Below are 20,608 nucleotides of genomic sequence, written 5' to 3'. Positions count from 1 at the left end.
CAATAAATTACCTACGAGTTATTTACTAAATACGCACTGTAAACAAAACAAAAAACAAAAAACCGACAAATCCAAAGAAACGCAATCTTAGGACAGATTTTGCTTGTTCACACAGAGGCCAATAATTTTGTAACGTTTACATTAAAACGGGACCTCAAATGTCGAGAAATAATAATATCACATTTACAAAATGTGTTGGAAAACAGAACAACGTAGCAGAGCGATATGCAGCATTGCCTCTACCGGCGAAGATAGCATCGACAACCCATTAGCTGCGCGTGAGGCGTGGTGCGTCATCTGGTGACACCACGTGTTCAATGTTTCTCATTCCACTTTTGGAGAGTTTAGCGGTTCCCGCCAGATCACCGAAGTTAAGCGCTGTCGCTCTGGGCTAGGTCTTGGATGGGTCACCATCCGGTCTGCCGAGCGCTGCTGGCAAACGGTGTGCACTCAGCACTTGTGAAGCAACTGAGGAGCTACTTGACTGAGAAGTAGCGGCTCTGTACTCGTAAACTCACATACGGCCGAGAGCGGTGTGCTGATCACGTGCCCCACCATATCCGCATACAGTGACGCCGGTGGGCCGAGGATGACGCGGCGGCTGGTCGGTACCATTGGGCCTTCGTGGCCTATTCGGGCGGAGTTTAGTCTTTTGGGGAATTTCCCGACATTTGCAGTCCTATGTGTCTTATATCAGATTACTTGCCTCAGCGCCATCTACATCTCCCCCCTTTTTTTTTTTATGAGTCTTGTAGACAGCCCTTTAAATAGCTGCGCATAGTCACAGCAGCGTTACATTATGTTTACTCTCTTATCAGCCTTGTTGTCAATAATCAATCAGAGTTCGAAAACAACGGTGACGTTCATAAATATAATATTAGACGGGGAACTGACTTCAACTTTCACTCAGCACAGAAAGGAATGAGGTATTCAGCCAAAACAGTCTTTCAACGCCTCCCTACTGATGCAAAGAATTTAAGAGATAACATAATTAACTTCTGACACAAACTGGTTTGATTTCTACTTGATATTTCATTCTGCTCTGCATAAGATTTTCTGAACGTGTAATAACGTGTGTGTCTGTTTGTCTCTCTCTGTGTGTGTGTGTGTGTGTGTGTGTGTGTGTGTGTGTGTGTGTGTGAGAGAGAGAGAGAGAGAGAGATAGAGAGAGAGAGAGAGAGAGAGAGAGAGAGAGAGAGAGAGAGAGCGAGAGCGTGTGTGAGACATAATTTTACGAAATTAAGTTTTATGTATATACGATACATAGCTGTTACTGCGTGGCTCAGTTCAGATTTTATTTTTAGTTCGTTACGAATTCCATGTCGGTTTTAGGCTTTAGTAGTATTGCAGTCCGTTTCTTCTATTTCTCCGAAGTGCCTTTCAATAGCTGTACTTCTTATACATGCAAGTTGTTTATATTCCCTGGCATTTAGGCTAGTTGACAGCAAAGACCGTTAAAAGTGGCTCTGCATGCGTGTATTCGTGCAAGGTTGAGCATCATTTATCTTGGGAGTGTCAATATGTCTGTGAACTTTGGCAATTATATTCGCGGTGTGGCTGTAGTATTCAGTGCTGCTGGAACGGTCTTAGTTCGTTTCCGCTTACGAGTCGGTCCTGTGTGGTACGACACGTACGCCATTCTGCACACACTTGAAATGTCTCAAACTACGCATGCTGATAGAACGTGTTATTATTTGCTGTATTCTTTGCCATGTAAAGATCTTTACTCCCTACATAGGAAGTATATACTGTTCAGCGTTTTCAAGCTCTTGGCGGCTGATTCTTATTTCATTATCCAGTTTCCAGTCAACTTTCTTGTCATTGTGCTCCTTTTTAGACGTCACTGTATTACAGTGTAGCTCTTGCTGTTAACCAAAGCTGTAAGTATTACCTATATGTTACCTGTATATCTGTTCGAAACACAGTTTTTGTCCTACATTTTGTGTATTCATGATGTTTGACTGAATCCTTACTATGTTACATGATATCATTTCTAAACTTTATCAAAGCTATGGATGACAGCCAGCAGAAGATATTTTGGATCATGTAAATGGTCGGAAGGTGTCATATTTTTCACTGGCAAAGTACAGTATTATAATCGTAAAACTGATTCATTCCATATTTTCTGTTAGATCTGCAGAACTTGCAAACAACTAAGCAACCAAGGAACCATTCTGACATTCAAACAAACTGATTTCGAGAAACGAAAATGGAATACCTGAATGAAGATTTGAACCAAGCTCTTCTCTGCTTGGCGACCAGTGCGTCTAACGGATGCGCAGGAGCTCCGTGCAGCGTCTTCCGCGTGGTACCGCGCTGCCGCATCGCGTGTCGCGCGCCATTAAGTGGCGGCAAGCGATAAGTGGCCCACGTAGGCCCCATACGGGGAAGAGCCGCCGCTGGCTCTGCAGATGGCCGAGCATTCCAAGCCTTCCTCAGAGCGCCTTGTCGCCTAAAGCGACGACGTCGCTTAGCGCACGCCTTAGGGATGGGAAAAACGACCGGTTAAAACCGATGCTGGTATTTTAGTTCTGAATAACGGTTTTTTTCGGTATTTGTTTGGTCCCGGTTAAATCAAGTGTTTTTTACTTCTTACTATTAACCGAGTAAAAAACCGAAGTATCAATTAGCCATAAGAGCAACGCTAAAATTTTTTCTTTTTAAATTAACGTTTTCTTTAAAAAAAAAGGGGCACATTTTACACGTAAAGTTTGCAGTGTATTGAAATACTGCGTTTTTATAGGAAGTGGGAAAAGCGATGTGCGCTATTTTGATAACAAATGGTTCAAATGTCTCTGAGCACTATGGGACTTAACATCTGAGGTCATGAGTCCCCTAGAACTTAGAACTACTTAAACCTAAACTAACATAAGGACATCACACACATCCAGGATTCGAACCTGCGACCGTCCGGCTTTTGATAACAATGTCGATAGAAACGAGCAACAGACACGTAGGCACAAAAAGTCTTACAGCATTGCTGAGACAATAGTGTCTAATGTACGTATGTACGTCAGTGCGCAAGACTCGCTCCACCTGGTCTATACGGTAGTTTCTCGGTGTCGTCGCCAGACAGCTGTTGTACTGCAGAATGGCACCAACCCTACTCTGTATATATTTTTACAAATGACGTAACAGTGAAGTTCTGTGCTTCATTTGCTTGAAAGATTAAAGATTTGTCTGCCATTTGTATTAAATAAAAGTGAGGAAGGAAACGGTAGCAACAGTAGTAAATTAAAAACTTAACAACAATTCATTCACAGTATTCGATAAAGTAGAAAGTTGCTGATCTGCTGCCTCTGTCCACACAATATGCCTTCATCTGCTCCAAACCCTTGAAAACGGACAAATTAACACGAGAAACAGAGTTTTTTAACTCCATTTTTCACCCTTTGCACTGACTATATGTAATGCCCAAATAGCGGTATGATCCCCGATTACAAGTTGACTTTTCAACAGAGTTTCAAAAAATTAGAATCAGTCGGAGAATACGGTAATTTTTTTTTTTGTACCATTTGTTGTGTAGGCAAAAGTAAGGAGAGGTGGGTACAGAGTGGTGCGACAACTGTCGTTCCAGGAAATCTGAACAGGAGCTGAAATGATTAGCGAACAAGTTGACATAATGAAACAGATTTACCTAATTTGTATTTCTACATCTACATACATACTCCGCAATCCACCATACGGTGCGTGGCGGAGGGTACCTCGTACCACAACTAGCATCTTCTCTCCCTGTTCCACGGCCAAACAGAACGAGGGAAAAATGACTGTCTATATGCCTCTGTACGAGCCCTAATCTCTTTTATCTTTGTGGTCTTTTCGCGAAATATAAGTTGGCGGCAGTAAAATTGTACTGCAGTCAGCCTCAAATGCTGTTTCTCTAAATTTCCTCAGTAGCGATTAACGAAAAGAATGCCTCCTTTCCTCTAGAGAATCCCACCCGAGTCCCTGAAGCATTTCCGTAACACTCGCGTGATGATCGAACCTACCAGTAACAAATCTAGCAGCCCGCCTCGGAATTGCTTCTATGTCCTCCGTCAATCCGACCTGATAGGGATCCCAAACGCTCGATCAATACTCAATAATAGGTCGTATTAGTGTTTAATTAGCGGTCTCCTTTACAGATGAACTACATCTTCCCAAAATTCTACCAATGAACCGACGACGACTATCCGCCTTCCCCACAACTGCTATTATTCATGCTTGTTCCACTTCATATCGCTCTGCAATGTTACGCCCAAATATTTAATCGACGTGACTGCGTCAAGCGCTACACTACTAATGGAATATTCAAACATTAAGGGATTCTTTTTCCTATTAATCTGCATTAATTTATATTTATCTGTATTTAGAGTTAGCTGCTATACTTTACACCAATCACCAATCCTGTCCAAATGTGCGGCTCGTTACCAAATAATGCAGCAAGGAACAGAGTCTGGTTCTCTGTGCTAAAGCATGGACGACTCTGTACGAGCCGCGACTAGGCGACGTCTGCGTAACGCCGCACAGGGAAGAGGCTCCGAATGCATGTGGGCTGTGTGGCTGCCGCCAGCCGTCCTGTATCGCGGCGGCAGAGGGCGCTTATGGTACGGAGCTGCCGGAGGCGCGGGTCAGCAGGCGTGCTCCATTGGGTCCGCTGGATGCCGGACGACTGCTATCGATGTCTGCCGGAAACTCGCAGTTTCGTTGCCAACTGTAACGTCTGTGGAGTGGTGTAGGTATGTGATACCACAGTTTTCCTCCACTTACCATTTCCCCGGAAAAGCAGTGAATAGTGGACAGACTGAGTTTTCTTTCATTTGCCTGTTTAATTTTATATTTAGATTCTGTGTATCTTGAAACAGAGACAGCCAATTTTTCTCAATCTTTGTTCGATCTATTTCAGGAAGTAATAGTAGCAGAAACGGAAAATCGGATATGTCAGAAACCTGTCACTTTGAGCGGTTTTAACACTCGGAAAAAGTCTGAGATAACCGAAAACCAGTTGTTTCAGCGATAACCGCCATCCTGAGCACCCCTGTGTGGTGGCGCTTGGAGGCAGCAGGCTCGAATCTTGCTGGTGGAAGAAAATGTTTCTACCATTATTTGACTGCCTGAGGGGAGGGGGGAGGGGGGAGAATCTGGTGCCGTAAAGTTCCTCGTCGCCAGACTTTGCGGCAATGTCCTGCATTACATTCCAGACCTGTTCATAGTGTCACATGTAATGAGGACATCTGATGCTGTTGTTTGTGATGTATATGTCGGATAGGGACTGTAACTCTGCGATCCCCTTGGCGCTATTCGAGAGGAGTTTTTCCACCTTCTTGATCATCTTACAGCACAGACATGAAACGACACGGTACACACACTCATTACTGTCATCTACACTCAATAAATACACCACGGATACAACACAAGCCCTTGAACAACCCCTCACAGCCGACCGTTGTGGCCGAGCAGTTCTAGGGGCTTCAGTCTGGAACCGCGCTGCTGCTGCGGTCGCAGGTTCGAATCCTGCTTCGGGCATGGATGTGTGTGATGTCCTTAAGTTAGTTAGGTTAAAGTAGTTCTAAGTCTAGGGAACTGATGACCTCAGATGTTAAGTCCCATAGTGCTTAGAGCCATTTTTTGAACCCCTCAGATCTCCCATCCAGCAGTGCCAAACGTCTCTCTCTCTCTCTCTCTCTCTCTCTCTCTCTCTCTCTCTCTCTCTCTCTATCCATCCTCCCACAGCTGCAGATCATATGCATTTGTTAGTAAAATGTCGTGTGACTAGGGCCTCCCGTCGGGTAAACAGTTCGCCGGGTGCAAGTCTTTCGATTTGACGCCACTTCGGCGACTTGCGCGTCGATGGGGATGAAATGATGATGATTAGGCCAACACAGCACCCTGTCCCTGAGCGGAGAAAATCTCCGACCCAGCCGGGAATCGAACCCAGGTCCTTAGGATTGACATTCTGTCGCGCTGACCACTCAGCTGCCGGAGGCGGACCATTCGTTAGTGAGTTACACGTATTGAACAAGACTCCAAGTACCCAATCCGTTATTTCATTGTAGAAATTAATGATGAATGAATTCCGCCTGCAGATGCAAAAGATAGAAATTTAATTACGGCACTGGAACGCATTTCGGACGCTGTGGAACCATCTTCAGGTGCTTCTGCTCTTAACAGCGTCAGCATGTTGCGAGGGAACGTCGACATGTAAGTTATACGTTGTTACGGCAGGCAAAGTCATTTCATTGACCTCTCCACTACACTTGAAAGAGAGACAGATACATAACACTATATTTCAACATAGTCACCGTGTCTTTGTAAATAACCGTGGGAACCTCCTGCTGATATGTAAGCATAGGCTTCCGTGGCCGTTGTCACTGTCAATAAATATCTTCTGGCCTGTTGACCAGTATATAAAATTGACCGACGTTTCGGCCACTATTGCAAGAGGCCTTCTTCAGGTATTTGTGCTGAGCTGACACTTTCCTTTTGCAATAGTGGCCGAAACGTCAGACAGTTTTGTATATTGGCCACAGAGCCAGACGAGAACCGCCGTATGAACGTTCTCATCGCTGCAAAATCTCCTTCCCTCCCAGATGTTCTTTCAGTTTGCCGAAAAGGTGGAAATCGCGTCGTGCAAGATGTGGGTTGCCCGAACAGCGTCACCGAATATTGTTGGCACCATGTCACTACGGCTGGATGGAATGTTGCATTTGGTCCGTATATCGCTGAACTTCACAGTGAATCTGTGTGCAATTTACAAATTTTTTTTTTTTTTTCCCTCACAAGACTCATACTGTCTCGCCCACTTCAACATTGGAGAACGTTTCCAATTGCTTCGCCACTTCGCTCTCACACTGCGGTGCACCTATCATACTTACAGAACCAGAACTGTGTCTGCACTAAATCCGGAACATTTACCCTCTTCTGACAGTGAGGTACTCAAGTTGCGCAATGATCTTAGCGTGAGACATGTGTAACTTACTTTCACAACTACCTGCGTATTTTACGTATCTCATGTTCATAAAAACGACGTATACAAATATTACTATAAAGAAGGTTATACTATTATGGATAGAGCCATTTCTTATCAGTCTACCATCATAAAATAGTTCCAGAAACACAGTAAAGAGAGTGTACTGTATTTCTAAATCGCATTCGTTTCAGTTTCCTATTCGATATAAACATTTCATGTCAACAAACTAAAGATTGCAGATAGTTTACAAGTCTGGTACGATAAAACTGCTCGCCACATTTAGAGTAATAAACTCACAGAGGCTACTAATGTGTTTCATATTAACTATTTAGGCACGAATTAACTTCATAGTATGCATATATGTTAGTAAAATGGGTCTGTAAAGTAGTAACAACTCACAACTGTAGATTTCACTTTACTTATACATTGAATTTAGTGCTACCTAAATTCATGTAGATATATGTATATCTTCAGCTTTTCTTCTAAATAGAGCTGTTTCTTGTTAGCTGTAGTGTGGAGGATGTATTTGTTTTTGTGTCGTATATGTCTATTACTATGATTTCTTGAAGTGGTTCACTTAAAATGTGACAATACATTCTTGAATGCGTTTCGAAAACTTTCTTTCATTTTCCTTTGTGTGATAAGCAGAACAATTTGCATTCACTGTTGTTTCAGTTTTCGTCTGTATGTGTTTTTGTGTGTTAACTGTTGTCTTAATTTCCTATTGGTATACAGTGGTATGCGAATATTGAATTTTGTGGATATGGTGGAATGCTGCCGTTTCTGTAATATGCTTATTGCCCACAATGTAGCTACTGTCCTTGCGTGATCCAATCTTTATCATTAATCTGTTCATAAGTATGTCAGATAAAGAGCAAGACTGTTAATTACATATTAATATGCATCCAGTCTCTGAAATTGGCAGGGAGACACCAAATAAGTAACAGCTTAGTATCCTCTTACAGGTTTCCACCTGAAGAGTGCCGGTCATACTACGGTGTATTATACCGTTTTCTATGTTTCTGGAGCTGTCTTACGTAATTGCTGTGTTATCGTCCAGAGATAGCAGTGCCACACCAGTGTCGCCAGCGCGAATCGATACCACAGATATTATGGAGGGCTTCCTGCAGTCTGCAACAACCAGTGGGAGGTACTCCAGAAGACCACGCCTTCCTGTCAGTACAGCAGCACCGTCGCGATGAGGTCAACATAATGACGAACATGCAAGAGCCCAGCCCAGGTCGTGACGTTATCTGGAGGAGTCAACATCCTAGTGTAGAACCAACAAGTTGTTAAAGTTTCTGATCAACTTTTACTTTAATAAATGTTAAACATTGTACCTCAAGAGAACAGTTTGTTAATTAATTCATCAAGTGTTGCTTTGCTAGTCAATGACAGTTGTCAATTGTTTAGTGGCAAAGAAATGTGTCAAAGTTAAGTAAATCGTTCACTCATTTTTCTAATAAAGAGAACTAATATTTCATGAGTTAATAGTTCCTGTGTGCCTCCTCACCAGGCAATCAAAGAACCCACAGTTACGGCCACGTTATTGTACTTTCATCCAGTCACAACTACTACAGTGGTAAGAAATGATTCCATCCACAACAATAATCTTTTACCGTAGAATGGTTTTCAAAACTTAAGGATGAAAGTAATTTTCACATGAAGTGTCGTTGTCAAGTAACGTAGCTCAATGAAACGTGGACCATACATAGAAAGAACTGCTACAGTGTAATACTGAAGGTAATGAAAGAAATTCGCAATGAGACAATCAGAAATAACACTCTTATTAAAATACAATAATTACACCGAAGTCACCATTATGGTGGCGACTTGGACATTACAAAAGGCGGGAGGCGCGTTTCCTACAGCCCCACTGGCGCTACAGTCACGCTGACCTCGCTCCGTGTGATGTCCAACCTTCTGTGCACAACTGGGAGACCTCTGGCCACTTGCTTCCTCCCTTCCATTCATTTCTACCGTGTTGTTAAAATGTTATGTTACTTCATCTAGCTCGTCGTTAACCACGCCCGGATAGCCGCGCGGTCTAACGCGAGCGGGAATGCGTGCCGGTCCCCGGCACGAATCCGCCCGGTGGATTAGGGTCGAGGTCCGGTGTGCTGGCCAGCCTGTGGATGGTTTTTAAAGCGGTTTTCCATCTACCTCGGCGAATGGGGGCTGATTCCACTTATTCCGCCTGAGTTACACCGTGTCGGCGATTGCGGAGGGGTGGGTGGACTGCTGTGGCCTGTTGTTGGGTTACAGCTGGACGAAGCCTCTCCGTCGTTTCTAGGTCCTCGATGTAATACACACACACCTCGTCGTTAAGTTTTGGAGAGCAGTTTAATATTCGAAGTATGCACTCTATATGACGTGGTTTTTGGTAACACAAAATCCAAGAAATCATGTAAGAAGACGCATATCGAGACTCTAAGAGGCAGTGCACCTGTAGATGGATTCACAGGGTCTGAAGTATCGAAAGGCATAATTTGAAAAAAGTTATTCAGTGACTCTGTACGAAAATTCTGCATACATTGTTTTGATTTACCACAGTCACTGTCATTTCTGTGATACCAAAGAAGTTTTGGTTTCTTAACTCAGCTCGAGTAGGTGGTTTGCAGAAGGAAGGAAGGAAGATTGGGATTAACGTGCCGTCGACATCAAGGTCATTTAAGCTCGGATAGTATCAAGGATGGGGAAGGAAAACGACCATGCCCCCTCAAAGGAACCATCCCGGCATTTGCAATCACGGAATTTCTAAATCTGGATAGCCACATGCGGGTTTGAGCCGTCTTCCTCCCGAATGTGAGTCCTGTGTGCTAACCACTGTGTCACATCGTCGGTCAGGTGGTTTCTGTATTAGAATGCATTACAGTCATCGTGGAGCTAAACTCTGTTCCCGTACTTGCATAAAATACGGGAACGGAAGGAAAAAGAAGTCATTAGTGACCAACCAGCACTTTTCAGCGAAACTCTACGAAACATACGAAGGTAATAATCGAGCAACACAAGATGAATATAGGGTGTAGCGCTCAAATCCCGACAAATTTCAATTTGAATTTCCTGCAATATCCTATTTCCGCCCGGAGGTCGCGATGGCGTTCTTGAAAGCCACAGGCATCTAGTAATATCTGTATCTACATCATATCCGCAAGCCACCTAATGGTGTGTAGCGGAAGGTATTTTCGGTGCCACTATCTGATCCCTCCAACCCTGTTCCACTCGCGAAGAGTGCGTGGGAAGATTGATTGTCGGTAAGCCTCTATATTGGCTCTAATTTCTCGAATTTTCTCCTCGCGGTCAATACGCGAGATGTATATCGGGGGAAGTAATATGTTGTCCGAGTCCTCCTGAAAAGTGCTGTCCCGAAATTTCAATAGTAAACTTCTCCGTGATGCACAACACCTCTCTCTCAATGTCTGTCAGTGGAGTTTGTTTAGCATCCCCGTAACGCTCTCTCGCCAGCTAAACGATGTGACGAAACGCGCCGCTCTTCGTTGGATCTTCTCTTATCTCCTGTATCAATCCTACTTGATAGGGATCCCAGATAGACGAATAGTACTCAAGAATCTGGCAAACAAACGCCTTAGAAGCCACTTCTTTCGTGGATGAGCTACATTTCCTTAAGATTCTTCCGATGAATCGGAGTCTGGTATCTGATTTTCCCACTATCTAATTAATGTGGTCATTCCACTTAAGGTCGCTCTGGATAGGTAGGCCAAGATATTTTACAGCAGACGCTGTCTCCAGATGTTTGTCATCAATAGTGTAGCTATACAGTAGTAAATAGCCGGAACCTCAAAATGGCCGAGATGTTAGAGACAAGCGCGGAGTACAAGAGCCGCGATTATCGGACGTCTTCGCGATGGGCGTTCGCCCACTGAAATAGTTCGATTCTTCGGTACCCGAAATCAACTGTTTACGATATTGTGACCAAGTGTAATGCTTCGGAGAAGTCTGGGGAAGCCGACGAGGAAACCTCATTCGAGGCAATTCGTGTCACGTACCACAGCAGTCATCGAAAACGCTCACGCGCTGATTTCGGAGGACCCGGGGCAATCTCTGAGGAGACTGGCGTCAGTATTGAATGTCAGCGAGCGAGCAATGCGTCGGAGACCTCATACGAGCCATTTAGGCCAAACCTGGCCCACGGATAACGATGACATGTTCTGGCCAAAGGAGTCCTGGCCCCCGAATAACCCGGATTTGAAACTCCTCGACTACTGTGTTCAGAGCACCCTAATGTCGCATCTCTACGCACCGCTGTCAAAGCAGAATTCGCGAATATGGACAGCGCTGTTTTAAAGAGTGCGTGCGACCGCTTCAGGAAAAGATTGGAGGTGGTCATTGCGGCTGGGAGGGGAAGGGAGGGGGTGGCTGCTATGTTACTCTTCTAGAAATATACGACTACTTACATGTAAAATGATTTTCATTTGTGTTTTGTTTCAGTAAATTTTCTTTAAAAAAAAGTTTCATTTGTCCGGATTTAAGCGCCGCACCTTGTTCACAGACGCATCGAAAAAATGAAGGCGCACAGTTGTTTTCTTTCACGTGCATGCCTGCAGCCTGGCACATAATTAAAATACTCGCATCACAGTACCGTAGCACGCCGCTGGAGGCGCCACAATAAAAATAACGCAACCAGCCGACGAAGTGGAATATCGTGCAATAATTCGTTCTCTTTCTTTGAAGAGCAACAGCTTCGCGGAAGCGATGGAAGTGTGCGGCCACGGCGCTCAGTGAAGCTTTTGTCAGGTCCCTAGAAGCTTCCAGTGTGATCAAACAAGACCTAAGGGACAGAGCAGCTCTCTGTAGAGAACTGGATATCGCAAGAGCAGGGAAGACCGCGGTGCTCCAAGACCGGCGATGGTGGAAACAGCGCCAATCAGTCATCGTTCAGTTTTCAACATTTTGCATGACATTTTGAGTTTGTCAAAGGTCGCCGCCCGCTGGATTCATCTCGAGAAAGCCGGCTGAACGGAGGCAGCTGCGGAAACGTAGAAGTGTTTGAGGGCAGTTCAGGTGGCTTCTGTGGACTCCCAATTGACATTGACGAATGCTAAGTGTATCACTACCTGACACAAAGGAGCAAAACAAGCGGTACAGACGTGTGGTTTCACCACCGCCAAAAATACGAGGGCATAACCTTCCTCAGGCAAGGCGATGCCGAATATTTTTCGGAACTGCCATGGTTTGGTGCTAAGACATTATGCCTCTAAGGGGCAATATACCGCAGTAGCGTAGTGGCGAAATGCCCTAAATGATGCAGAAGGGTACCGAATCGAAGCGTCGCGGTCCCGTTTACTTCATGAGAACGCCCCCGGTTGGTTGGTTGGTTGGTTGAATTGGGTAGGTGACTCAACAGCGACGTCATCGGTCCCATCGTATGGGGATGGGGATGGAAATCGGCCGTGACTTTCGATAGAACCATCCCGGCATTTGTCTGAAACGATTTAGGGAAATAACGGAAAACCTAAATCAGGATGGCCGGACGCGGGTTTGAACCGTCGTCCTCCCGAATGCGGGTCCAGTGTGCTAACCACTGCGCCACCTCACTCGGTAACGCCCCAGGACATGAGCAGGATACATTTAGAAACGGTGCCTCTTTGGTCTGTCAAAAAATTTTGCCACGCCATCCGTGTTATTCTGACGTGGCAACCATCGAGTTCCTCCTCTTCCCTTGGCTGAAGAAACCGCTGCTTGGCTAGAATTTCCAGAATGGGGACGGGGTGATGTTGGAGGTGCAACGTTTACCGAACATCCAAAATGCAGACTTCTACAACCAATGCTTCCGCCAACTCGCGTTAATTTGGGAAAAAATGCGTTGCATTCGAGAAAAAATATGTAGAGAAGGCCTTTTACGTACTTTAACGGTTGCAGCTTGATTATTTCGGGGTGGTAATTAAAACGTAATAACTACAAGAGGCGTAGATGTAAGGCAGAGAACCACGCGAGACTCCTGGGGCGGGCGGCCGCTTTGGGTTCTGTTTTTTTTTTTCCTGTGACCGGTCGGTGTGTGGAAGGCGTGTCCTCTGCGATGAGGAGCGACGGCCCATAAATCAGACGAGGTCGCCACGTGGTTGCGCAACGTGCGCGGCACGTGGGCTGCGCCGGGCCCCTCCCACTGCCGCCTTGCGACACGGCGGACTCACAAACAGGTGAGAACAGTTTCAGCTCACTCGCCTGCTGGCTTCCTGCTGCAAACCGATAGCATTTCTGTGGTGTCACCGCCAGACACCACACTTGCTAGGTAGTAGCCTTTAAATCGGCCGCGGTCCGTTAGTATACGTCGGACCCGCGTGTCGCCACTATCAGTGATTGCAGACCGAGCGCCGCCACTCGGCAGGTCTAGAGAGACTTCCTAGCACTCGCCCCAGTTGTACAACCGACTTTGCTAGCGATGGTTCACTGACAAATTACGCTCTCATTTGCCGAGACGATAGTTAGCATAGCCTTCAGCTATGTCATTTGCTACGACCTAGCGAGGCGCCATTACCAGTTGCTATTGATACTGTAAAACATGTACCGTCAAGAGCGACGTTCACCATTTATGGATTAAAGTTAAGTATTCCACCAGCTACGTCAGTTTTTTCTACAGTCTAATTTCCTTGTCCTGTTCCAGACCTCACACCAGCCTGCGTGAGCTAAAACGCGTACCTTTCGGCTTCCTCTTATACCGGTGTTGGCTCTCCTGCCAACCCACAACAATTTCCTCAAGCCGTTATTAAACCGCGGTAATTCCAATAGAAACATATGCAGCGCAACTTCTACACATCCTTTCCACTGCACCGAGTCTTGCTTCTGTATCCCGGTAATTCTAGTAGAAACATATGCACCGCATCTTCTACACATCCTTTCCACTGCACCGAGTCTTGCTTCTGTATACCGTTTTTCGGCGATATCGGAACGAGAAAACTGGTTTTTTGTTCCTACAAAAAATCATAATTCTGTTGCTAAACTGGCACCAGTATAATGTCCTTTGATATGTTACAGTTGGTTCGTAAGTAGAGGAGGCTTTCCTTTCTAACGTCCTCCTCCCCCCACCCCCCTCCCTTACCAATCGGTTAATGCGATAATATGACCGTGATCGCGTATGGTTAATGAATTTAACTTTTGGACAAGGCAAAATTTTTGACGGGTTAGTAGAGGGAAATGTACAATAATTTGTTCTAATTAACAACCTATCCTTCTGCGTTTTCTACTTAATTGGATCTGGTTCAATACTTAAAACAGTGCCATCGCACTGTTGAACAGATCGCCTCCAGAGTTGGCATTTCTGTGGGTTCTGTGCACACAATCCTGCATGACGACCTGAAAATCCGAAAAGTGTCATCCAGGTGGGTGCCACGAATGCTGACGGACGACCACATGGCTGCCCGTGTGGCATGTTGCCAAGCAATTTTGACGCGCAACGACAGCATGAGTGGGACTTTCTTTTCGTTGGTTGTGACAATGGATGAGACGTGGATGCCATTTTTCAATCCAGAAACAAAGCGCCAGTCAGCTTAATGGAAGCACACAGATTCACTGCCACCAAAAAAATTTCGGGTAACCGCCAGTGCTGAAAAAATGGTGTCCATGTTCTGGGACAGCGAGGGCATAGTCCTTACCCATGCGTTCCAAAGGGCACTACGGTAACAGGTGCATCCTACGAAAATGTTTTGAAGAACAAATTCCTTCCTGCACTGCAACAAAAACGTCCGGGAAGGGCTGCGCGTGTGCTGTTTCACCATGACAACGCACCCGCACATCGAGCTAACGTTACGCAACAGTTTCTTCGTGATAACAACTTTGAAGTGATTCCTCATGTTCCGTACTCACCTGACCTGGCTCCTAGTGACTTTTGGCTTTTTCCAACAATGAACGACACTCTCTGTGGCCGCACATTCGCCAGCCGTGCTGCTATTGCCTCAGCGATTTTCCAGTGGTCAAAACAGACTCGTAAAGAAGCCTTCGCCGCTGCCATGGAATCATGGCGTCAACGTTGTGAAAAATGTGTACGTCTGCAGGGCGATTACGTCGAGAAGTAACGCCAGTTTCATCGATTTCGGGTGAGTAGTTAATTAGAAAAAAAATCGGAGGCCTTAGAACTTGAATGCACCTCGTATTACAACAGACAAAGATATGAAATACGTGAACTGAATTTATTCTTTTCTGTAATTTGAAATAGGCAGAAATACTTTAATTTTTAAGTTATTTTTCTTCGCTTTGTATTCTCTCAGTTAGCAAGAATGACATTGCCTCTGAATATTATTGAACAACACTGTTAACTGATTGAGTCTTCATTATTAATTACTTTCAGTTATCTCTTGGACAAACAAACAAAACTGGCATTGATAGTATTTCATTTCTTTTCTTTTAGCTATTTAAACAACGACACTCCGGTATTCAGTAACTGGAAAGGAATGGTACCCTAACTGACTGACATTGAGTGAGGATTTGTTAAGCCGTCGTATTCGTTGTCGTTGACAGTGCTCCCATTGCTCCTTGTAATATTGCGGGCGTATCTTGATTTGCAGTGACCAATTATGGGGCAGGATCTTGATGTTATTGGAGCCTGTTGCATCTGCCCACACTCGTCAAGCCTTTGGTGCCTCGCTAGTAACAACTGCGCCTCATATAGGCCCGACAGTGCACTGCACGCCACTCTCTCGTTCTCACAATCAAGTAAGTTCCCTGCGTGCTTTGCTCTGACGTCACACTCGCGTCCAGAGAGAGGGCTCCTACACAGGCTTTACTCTCGGCCAACGATATTGCTTTTCCTAACTGTCCCTAATGGAGTTAACCCAGAATAAATTCACCATAATCCTAAATAACTTCTCAGGTTACAGCTCATATCACATTTCTAATTAACACATGGTATCCAACGATTTACAGAATAAAACAGGTACATCACATCTATATAAATAAAAATCGATTGCGGCATTTATGAAAGACCGTCACTTGAGAGCGGCTCTACCGGTTTGGCTGATTCTTCTTTTTTCTTTCGTAATTTCCAGAACAAGGTTTGTACGAAAGAATAGCTTTGGAAAATCCACCGAAAAAGTCGGAAATTTGGATGGTATTTTTGTATGAAAATCTCAGTGAAAGAAATGTGATGATGATGATGATGATGATGATGATGATGATGATGACGATGACGATTGATTTCTGGAGCGCTCAACTGCGCGGTCATCAGCGCCCGTACAAAATCCCTATTGTTACACAGTCCAATTTCTTTTCACAATCCAGTCACTCTCACAAATGATGACGAGTGAAAAAAATGTGACAGTCGCTTTGACACTTCTACTGTCACATGTTTTCGTAACAAAAACAAAATTGTGACGTTCAAAAATGGTTCAAATGTCTCTGAGCACTATGGGACTTAACTGCTGAGGTCATCAGTCCTCTAGAACTTAGTACTACTTGAACCTAACTAACCTAAGGACATCACACACATCCATGCCCGAGCCAGGATTCGAACCTGCGACAGTAGCGATCGCGCGGTTCCAGACTGTAGCGCCAAGAACCGCTCGGCCACTCCGGCCGGCTTGTGACGTTCAGTTCGACGCTTCTGCTGTCGTAGGTTTTTGTAATAACCACAATTTGCAAGAAATGTATACAGTTAAAAGCGATATTTCAGTGTGTTACCAGTAGTCATCATATTTTTGATATGTTACAAAGACTGAATTGATTTCAATTCGTGGTAATTTGGTTTGTTGCGAACATTCAGTTGATATCAGTTCGTGGTTTATTTCTTTGGAAAAAAATGCCACATGTGAGGCTTCGAAATATCGGTCAGTGTACACCCAGTGTTGGCCAGCTACACGGTCTCCCAGTCAATGAGTGTCACGAAGAGCATTTGGAGGCAAATCGAATAAGAATTTCTCAAGAGCGATCCATTATGACTCCGGAACAATGAATTCCGATTTATTTCATTTCAATATTTTCATGATCTTACTGAAATTATTTTGTTTCAGTTCATGCAAATTCAAGAAAAGATTCAGTTGGATTAATCCCTTACTAACCAACGAATTTACTGACAGACACCGCACAGCCTAAACCGCTGGAGATAGCCGTGTTATACAATAAACATTTTCTGTTTAACCGGCTGTGAGAAAGAAAATGCTAAGCTATGCTGTGAACATGTGCAGTTTTGTTTGTGTTTTCGCAGTCATTTTTAACAGAAAACACGAAAGTTGTGTTTATGGATGACTTTACAATCGTATCTGTTCGTGAATTAAAGCCATGCGAAATACTGTCATTAAACCTACTTTCCTCCTAGATCCATCAACTGGAAAGGACCCCCTCATACCTCATGTACTAATGATTCCAACCAATTTGTCCATTCATTTTGACTTCTGTTGCCAACCAAGGTTCCGTTTACAACAACAATAATTAAGATAGAAGAGAGGATGGAGGAGTAGATGGACAGGGAAGAGGGGAAGAAATGGAGATAATGAAGGGGAAAGAGGATAGGGACAGAGAGATGAGGAAGGAAAAGATGGATAGAGTGAGTCCGGTATGGGAGGTGTACGGGGTGCAGAGGGAAGGTGATGGTCAGAAGTAGGGGGAGAAGGACGAGGATATGGGCGATGAGAGGGGGAGGAGGAGATTAAGACATATATGCAGTTCCTATACATATTTAGCAATTGCGAAGTATTGCCGGCTTCGCTAGTTTATAATTAGGAACCAGATCTGTATTTATAGTGTCACACCTTGTAACAAATTTGATACCTTGGTGACAAACATCCACATACACTTAAACAACGGGGTTCACAGGCAAGCCTTGAGAAAAGACTGGTCAGCCACAGAGGATAACTTTTTGTCTAAAGGAATAACCATTCCTAAATTTTGCATGATTTACACTATGAGTGGTTCATAACGCAAGGCAGCCAACTCCTTAGTTTTTTGTTCTGCTTCTAAGACGTCAGTAAGCCTTGCCAGTTGTTAACATCTCAGTTTTTAATTCAGCGCGGATCTCAACCGCTGTAAAATGTATGTTGATCTTTTTTAACTCGTGCCCATAGTAAAATGGGTCAAATGGCTCTGAGCACTATAGGACTTAACATCTGTAGTCATCAGTCCCCTAGAACTTAGAACTACTTAAACCTAACTAACTTAAGAACATCACACACATCCATGCCCGAGGCAGGATTCGAACCTGGGACCGTAGCAGTCGCGCGGTTCCGGACTGAAGCGCCTAGAACCGCTTGGCCACCGCGGCCGGCTGCCCATAGTAATAACATTTTTGGAATCGCTTGCTTACCGGGAAAAGGGCGACAGATTCTTAACTTTCCTTTAGGAAACTTCCAAAGAGGTCGCATCTCTGAAGACAGCCACCTCCTCCATCCACTTCTCCCACTAAAGAATCTACGTAACTGGGAGATCAGATGGCGCTCCAACCAATCTCCTGGGACTTCAAGTTTTTAGCTCTGGAAAAGGCAATATGGGCAATATGCAGCTCCACTCCTTACACAACTCCACCAACCAGATGATACGCTTGTTTAATCAACGCCGCACGGCTTTTTTTACACGTCACTACCCTTACGTTTGCCAATTCTCGCAAGCTGTATAGTAATACTCCCACTACTTGTCCACAGTCCGCAGCATGTCGTGAACTCTTTAATAATTTCGCGTTGCCAGCCTCGGAGCCGACCAATGCGAACAGCCTGGCAGCGGTGTTGAAACAAAACTCCGAGCCACAAATTACGCGCGGCTCCCTCTGGTCAGCTGGAACGCTAGCAGCAAAACTCTGAGATGCAATTTCCATTCATAATAAGCGAGCAGCCACTGACACCTGTCCCGCCACCATGCATACTGAGTAACACCTGTAGGCAATCATTTTCCCGGGTGATTCGAAAATAAAAAGGCTGAAAGTCGGCAATGCAGGAACTGTAGTCGGCAGCGCGTTGCGTGATTCTCTGAAGCACGTTATAATATGGAACTTTTTAATAAAGAAAGAGTAAATTACAGCGAGAATAGCCGTATTAATCTACGAGAGTTGACAGCGTGCGTTCGTGCAGCCAGTGCTGGTCGATATTACAACATATAATTTTCTCGCTGGATACAAGTGCAGACAGACAGGGCACACTTTTGGCGTAATTATCTTACGTAGGTATTCATCTTTCGTTATTATGTATAACTACGAACAGTATATTGTTCCACAATTAAACAGGAATCCAATACAATCCTGCGTATTTCTGCGTAAACAACTTCGCACTATTGACATTATTTTATGGCCTGGCACTGCCAACCATAGCAATGAAGTGATACTTGTGTGCAGTATCACAGCAGTAGTCAGGTTTGAAGTGTTTTAGTTCACTGTATTGGATCGTATGTATAAAACGGAAAATGTACTTTATGCTCGAAATTTCGGAGAATAGAAGCGAGTCGGAGAACGTACTACATTCGAGCATGTTCTCTGAGTGAGTAAAAGGGTGGGGGAAGTTGCTCAGAAGAAAGAACATTCTCCGATTTCTACGAATAAAACTAGAGGAGCTCCTCACAAGCAGACAACAGTCTCCGTTTTTGAAGTGAGCTCTGTAGCGTACTTCGAGCTAATTAAGTTATGTTGAGGTTAAGTTTTACGAAATATTTTTAGTAAAAATGGCAGAATTTGTGTTGCTTGGAAGGCAAAAAAAAAAGTTATAGACAGCCCAAAGAAATACTGCAGAGAGACTCTGTATAAGTTTATACGGGTTTGTCAAATAAAAAAAAAGTTATTTGCTTGGAGAATTTTCTTCCAGTAAATCATGAAAGAAGAAGGGCGACCTTTCAAATGATGTGAAAATTAAAACATTTTTATTGCCACTTAGCAGACCTAAGTTCTCAGGCTGACGTACGAGAAGACTTAGGTATACACCAAAAAGCTATCAGTAACATTTTCGGATGTTTATCATCATATTTTCTTACATCATAAATCTTATGTTTTGTTATGTTAGAGATAAGTAGACGTATCAGAAAAATTAATAATTGCTTTATTACAAAACCAGAGCGACCGCCTGCGTACTAGACGCGCGTAAAGTTCCCAAAAACACAGGCTGCCGCATCCGCCATGTTTGGTTATTGCTGCTTTTCTTTGCTGTCCGAATGAAGAATAAAGGTGCAAGAAATATGTATATTTCTGTGATAGAATCGCGTACTATGTTTATATTTTATTTTCTTCGCGGAATTCAAATTAAATTTTCGATAATGACGTTAATTAAATCATGTACCAGGCTCCTATAAGTACGAATTGGCGTGGCCGCATTTAAAGTGCATATTTGCGCAATAACCAAAAACTCACAGAACACACTTAACACTTACACACTACACAATTCCTTCTCCAAGGTAAAGCACAAGTTATCTGCAAATATGTAAAATAGCTAAAGTTAAAACTGTGTGCCGGACCAAGACTCGAACTCGGGACCTTTGCCTTTCGCGGGCAAGTGCTCTACCAACTGAGGTACCGAAGCACGACTCACGACCCGTCCTCACAGCTTCAATTCTGCGAGTACCTCGTCTCCTACCTTCCAAACTTCACAGAAGCTCTTCTGCAGGTATGAGTGTGTTCACGTGACCACTGATACCAACATCGTTGCACAACTGACGCAGCACGTTCTTTGTGTGGCGTTCTCGGAAGTGACCATTCCGCCTCTCGGAAGGCCACTATTTGACCCCTTTCAAAATCGCTCATTT

The 20,608-nt window shown here is 44.2% G+C and overlaps 1 long non-coding RNA gene across 2 annotated transcripts in view; it reads left to right on the top strand.

Annotated features, from left to right (window-relative positions):
* Positions 1-20,608, top strand: part of LOC126458201 (uncharacterized) — a 205,803-nt gene that overhangs the window by 76,008 nt on the left and 109,187 nt on the right. Inside the window, exon 3 of one of the 2 annotated variants that reach the window (XR_007585592.1) lies at positions 8,010-8,373. The exons of the other annotated variant lie outside the window; for it this stretch is intronic. This is a non-coding gene — a long non-coding RNA (uncharacterized LOC126458201). Of the gene's footprint in view, positions 1-8,009; positions 8,374-20,608 lie in introns of those variants that run through there. 2 annotated transcript variants of the gene reach the window in all.

Source organism: Schistocerca serialis, chromosome 2, assembly GCF_023864345.2.
Source record: "Schistocerca serialis cubense isolate TAMUIC-IGC-003099 chromosome 2, iqSchSeri2.2, whole genome shotgun sequence".
Classification (NCBI taxonomy): Eukaryota; Metazoa; Arthropoda; class Insecta; order Orthoptera; family Acrididae; genus Schistocerca; species Schistocerca serialis.
The sequence above is the reverse complement of the archived record's forward strand: the minus strand, read 5'-3'. Positions and strand labels throughout refer to the sequence as shown.